Source organism: Desmodus rotundus, chromosome 2, assembly GCF_022682495.2.
Source record: "Desmodus rotundus isolate HL8 chromosome 2, HLdesRot8A.1, whole genome shotgun sequence".
Classification (NCBI taxonomy): domain Eukaryota; kingdom Metazoa; phylum Chordata; class Mammalia; order Chiroptera; family Phyllostomidae; genus Desmodus; species Desmodus rotundus.
In genome coordinates this window covers 143,655,637-143,661,636 of record NC_071388.1, presented here as the reverse complement: position 1 = coordinate 143,661,636, position 6,000 = coordinate 143,655,637, and the positions used below count along the sequence as shown (strand labels likewise).

General features: G+C 39.0%; 1 pseudogene; it reads left to right on the top strand.

The window, feature by feature from the left end:
* LOC112322298 (small ribosomal subunit protein eS12-like) lies at positions 1-346 on the top strand (annotated as a pseudogene).
* Positions 347-6,000: the final 5,654 nt, after the last annotated feature.

The window sequence follows — 6,000 nt, the reverse complement described above, 5'->3', positions numbered from 1 at the left end:
ATGGCTGAGGAAGGCATTGCTGCTGGAGGTGTAATGGATCTAAATACTGCTTTACAACAGGTGATGAAGACCACCCTTATCCACAATAGCCCAGCCCGAGGAATTCACGAAGCTGCCAAAGCCTTAGACAAGCGCCAAGCCCACCTTTGTGTGCTTGCATCCAACTGTGATAAGCCTGTGTGTGTCAAGTGGTGGAGGCACTTTGTGCTGATCACCAAACCAACCTAATTAAGGTTGAGGACAGTAAGAAACTAGGAGAATGGGAAGGCCTCTGTGGTGGTGAAGGACTATGGCAGAGTCTCAGGCAAAAGGTGTCATCTAGGAGTACTTCAAATGCAAGAAATGAACAAAGAAACTTGGCTTTTGTTTCTCAAACAAAAAATAAATAAATTCTAAACATCAGATCTTTTTTGACTACAGGTATTAAAAATATCTTTCCCACTCTAGGACTTGCACTGTAACAGTCTTAATGGAATTCTTTAATAAACAGAAGTTTCTTATTTTTAAATAATCTAATATATCTAAATCTTATACATCTGTTATCCCTTTTTCAACCTACCTTCCTATTTATCACAGCTTTGAGATATAATTCACATGCCCTACAATTCACACACTGAAGTGTGGTATAACTCAATAGCTTTTAGTATATTAGCAGAGCTGTGTAACCATCACAAAGGCAAATTCTAAAACATTGTTAACACCCTCAAAATAAACCCCACATCGATTTGCAGTGACTGCATTTCCTGCCAGGCCTCAACAGCCTTAGACTACAAGAAATCTCCTTTCTGTCTGTGTATTTACATATTATGCACTTTTCATATAAAAGGACTCCTACAATATGTGTTCTTTCGTGACAAGTTTATTTAGCATAATGTTTTCAATTTCATTCATGTGGTATCTTGAATCAGTACCTTATTTTTTAAAGCTGAATAATATTCCATTATATAAATGTTTCATTTTATTTATTCATTTATTCAACATTTGAGTTTGTTTTTACTTTTTTCGCTATTATAAGTAATACTTTGTCAGGGAGCTTTAACGCAGCCCCCGTCCTCCACGGATGAAGAATAAGACTACCAAGACATGATCTGCTTGGGGAGGAGAGGTGGCTGATCTCTCAAAGGAGAAGGGCCCTTTCCCTCCATGGGCTTTTATTAGGTTCATTCACACAGGAATACGGATTAAGCTCATCAATCATTGTCAGCCAGTAAGGGTTAAACAATACATGATTTACAGAGAACTTTGAGGACTTATTCTGAGTTACAGCCAATTAGTTAGAGGGCCATAAAACTTTAGGCGCCAGACTCATCTCAGGTCTGGACCCTTATCTTTTAAGCTGAGGGTACAAATTAAGTAGGTTTCACAGGAATGTATGTATTTTTCCTTAGGCCTGATTCCCCAGGGAATCCGCCCCTCCCAGCACAGGACTGCACTGCCCTCTATTATTGCTTCAGGCTTAAATCAGGCAAGGGAAGTAAGGCAGCCAAGAGATTAGGAGACTTCTTGCAGACAGAATGAGGACTCAGGCTATTTCAAAGCCGAGGGGTGAGGGTCCATCACCCCCTTTTTCCACTGCCCCCCGAGTCCTTCCCCGCGGGCCTCTTCCGTGACCATGCATGTCTTAGGTTGATCCTCCCTTGAGGATTCTTACCCGTCATTGGCTAACTGGCCAAGCTCAGGGCCAAGCAAGGTGACATGGGCAAAGGTGGCACACCAGGGAGATAAGCTTTGTCTCCTTCATGGCTTATGGTCCCAATTCTGACTCAGCCTTAACCAAGGTGGGTTACAGCCTCTGAAACCAGGCAGGGCGGTTCCCAACAATACTTCTATGAATATTCATTATGAAGTTGTTGTATGATCACATGCTCTCATTTTAATATGCCTAGGTGAAGAAATGTTGGGTCATACCGTAACTCCATATTTAACATTTTGAGGACTCGTCAAACTGTTCTCCAAGGCAGCTGCACCACTCTGCATTCCCACTCTGTATGAGGCTTACAATGTCTCCACATCCTTGACAATAACTATCCCAGTGGGTGTTAAGTGGTATTTCATTGTAGCTTGGATTTTCATTTCCTTGAAGGCACTGGGGGTGGGCACTGGGGAACTGGTGAGGTGGGGGGAGCTTGGGGGGGAGAGGGATAGTTGGGGAATGGAAAGATGGAGCAAAAAAGAAAAAAAAGAGAAAGAACTCACGAACGAGGACAACAGTGTGGTTATTGGGGGGGGGCGGGGTGGACATGGAAGAGGATATGAGGGGATAAATGGTAATAGAAAAAACACAATAAAAATAATGTAATAAAAGAGAACCGTCTTTGCTTTATTATTTGACACATAAATGGTGGTAAAAAAAAGAGTATTTTTTTCATGTGTTTATTGGCATTTGTAATCTTCAGAGAAAAATTTATTCATGTCCTTTGCTCATTTTTTTGTTTTTCCTGTGTGCCTTTTTCAATCAGACTATTTTTCTTTTAATTATTGAGTTCTAAGAGCTCTCAATTATTTTTATGTTTAGTGTATTAGATGCCCTGTTTAAGAGTCCTTTCCTCACTCTTAGGTCGTAAAGATGTTCTCTGATGTTAATTCCTAGAAGTATTACTGATATACTTTCAAAATTTGAATTAATTTTATGTATGGTGGGGGTTAAAATTAACAGCACATGGATATGCAATCAATTTGACATCACTTGTTGGGAAAACAATCTATTTCTTATTTTAAAATCATGTATGATTGCTCCAATATGTGGATTATCTGGTGGATTATTTGTTTTTATAATTGTTCCTTTGATTGTTTTTATCATTTGTCCTCCTTTGGCATTTTTAATTTTTTTATTTTTCATTACGTTCTAGTCCTTGTATATAAAAAAATGAAAGATTAACTGAGGTTCTGTGAGATGTAATTTTTCCTCAGAAATAGAACAAAACAAACAAACAAAACATGCTATCGTCTATGGCAGGCAGTTTTATCAGTGGAAGTGAGGTTCCTGCAATGTCTAAAGAAAAAGAAACCCCTGGGGCCTGCGTGGGAGGGTGTGGCTCTGTGGTATGGTTTACTGAGGATGCACAATTAAGGGGTCCTCCCCGTGACTCTCAGTATTTCATGCCTGTTGTCTCGCCATAGGAAAAGTCCAATCTTGTCTTCAGTAGGGGCGGGACGAAGGCCACTGTCCAGAGTTTATGCTCCATATTAAGGTACAGTCCCGCCCAGCGTTCAGCTAGCTTAGCGTGTGTTTCCAGCTGTAGTCCATTCAGGCTCCCTCCTGGAGACTGTGTGTGGAGTTGCATGACCATGGGCCATGTGGCTACTAAGGCCCCACGGCCATGGAGAGAACAGGTGAGTGCACCGTGCAAGTGCAAGTCACAAGAAGAGAGCTTCTTTGTTCCCCTAGAGTTAGATTTGCTTGGGCTTGGGACAGACCAGGTATTTTTTCAAAAGAACCAATCAACTTCCCAAACTTTTGGCACTCTGGATGGGTCCACCCCTTTGTTAGATCTCTTTGGTCCAGCACGTTCTCCCGGGCCCCTCAACAATCTGGTACTAGATGGGAGAGGGAGGAATGTTTATCCCCTTGGCGGAGCAACCCCGTAATTTCCTGGGGTGTGAAACTGTCGCTTCCTGGCTGGCAAGCAGGCTTCTTGTTTCCCAGTTTATTAAGCTCAATGTCTAGTTTCTTTCGCTCCTCTTTTCTAACTAAATACCAATTATAACAGTTTGAGTAGGAAAAAATGACAAATACAGCTGGGGATTGAGCTTATTTAAAGTTGTTTTTTAGTTGTCTGTGAGAGCTCCCTGTGAGAGCTGGTGTATTTCTGGTTCACCCTTCCTCTTAGGTTGTGACACTTGCAGGGGTCTGAATGCACATTTTGAGTATTATCCAGGACCTCTGCTCTTTGATACTCCCTGATCTCCCATATTTGTCTCATCAGCCTGAGACTGTCAAAAATCTGTTCACTTTCTTATTCATTAAGTGCCTCGTTTTGTTCAACTCTTTGGCCTCTCAGTTCCACATGACATGAATGGAAATTTTTTTTAGCAAATAATTTTAAAAGGAGAAGAGATAAAAACTGTCAGGACTATTTCAATGTACTTTCCTTCTTTTATATCCTGGCTACCTTGCTACTTTGCTGATGTTGTGGGACAAATTTTGTATCTTTTGCCATGCTTTCTAGTTGTTCTCAGTGATACAATTGTTCCACAAGAAGCTATTTTACCACTATTGGAAATGAAATCTCCCCCCTACCCACTGTACTTTCCTTTGTACAGGAAAGCACATCCCATAAGATGGGGCACTGACTTTATTCATTTGTCTTCTTTTGGATCAACAAACGTAAGCCCTTAGCTGAAAATATGTCAACAGTGAAAGTTAGAATGTAAACACCAGCTTTTGTGTATTTTGTTTGGAGTGTTGACTTGAACTTTCTAGATCTCAGAAACACATGGTTATAGACACAGACAACTTACTGAACAAGGACCTCATCATAATTCTGTACTTAACAGATGTTCTACTTTAAACTTGAAATCTAACCATAGCGTAGATGCTCATGTGATTTTCTCTGAACACAGAAATACGCTGTATAGTAAAAATTATTAGTGAAAGTGGCAGAAGAATATAAATACTATCTTATGTATTTCAGGAAGTGCCCCGGGTTTGAAATGAAATGATTGTGTACTCAAATCCTGGTTTTACCACCTACCACCTATTTTACCTGGGATTTAATACCTCTACTCCTCAAAAACTGTTAAATCAGTTTCTAATATCTGTGTAATATGAGGTTTGTGTAAGTTTAAATGAAATAATATATAAAATTTCTAACTCAAAATCTGCTTAACTCAAAATACAGAAACAATATTAGATATTCACTCATAGTTTTAAAAATTTAACATGCTAAGTAAAAGAATCTAAAATAGACTAGAATAATGCAGGATTTAGGTTTTAAAATTATACAAGAATAGATTATTTTAAGTTGCATATTTTTAAGGTGATGAAAAATTTTACTTATAAAACAAAATGTATTAGAGAACAGAAATGGCTTGATGTTCAAAAGAATTTCTTTATAGGGAGGACAATATTAAGTGGCTAAAGTTCTAACTGTAGATCCTTTGTACTTAAAGGCTGGATTAATTGCCAAGAGTAATAGGTTCATAAAACCATATTAAAATTAGAAGTAATTGAAAATAAACCTTTAAATACTTATGAGACTTTAAATCACATTCCATTAAGTAAGAGAAAACCCTGCATATTTAGAGACAACTGATTCCGAATTTGTTTTCAGAGAATCATGACAGTTTAAAATTGTAAGGGATCTTATTGAAAAGAGGAAAATGCTCCAATCTAGAAAGGGCGAATAACTTCCCAAGCTTACACACAGAAAAAAGGACTGAAAAGATACCAGATTAAAATCTGTGCTGCATACCTTTGATCTGCCTCTTCAGTTTTACTCTCCATTCTTCTGTATCGTGTGCTGTGGTCTGAAAGGCTTCTGATTGGCACATCCAGTGGGCAACACTATCAGCTTAGTGGAAAGCAGGAGAGTGAATTCAGCGTACATAATCCTTCTATTATCTCCCACTAGGGTCACTCTGGGCTGATTTTCTTTCTTGCTTGAAGTCATATTTTCTTCCAGTCAGTCTTCACCACATAGCTGTTACAAGCTACTGTGACAAGCCTCAAGGTATTGCACTATCCCTGTGGTTTACCTGTGCTCTGCCCTTTATTAAGCATTCTTTAAATACCTATTTTTATCGCCATCTTTTTTCTGCTTTGAATCTGCTGCCCACAGAAACCATAGCTTTAACTGAAGGCTAAGATTTTTGTGTTTCATGAGCCGACATTTTCTCCCTCCGAATATGGTGATCAGATTGTTGCTGCCTGGAAAGTGACTGATCACACAGATTACATAAAATGACATTATTTCCAGGGATGTTCAGAAGGCGAGTCATTCTTGCATAAAGTCATATGGGCCTATTTTTTAACATGTAGTTTTAATTGTAAAAGTAAAT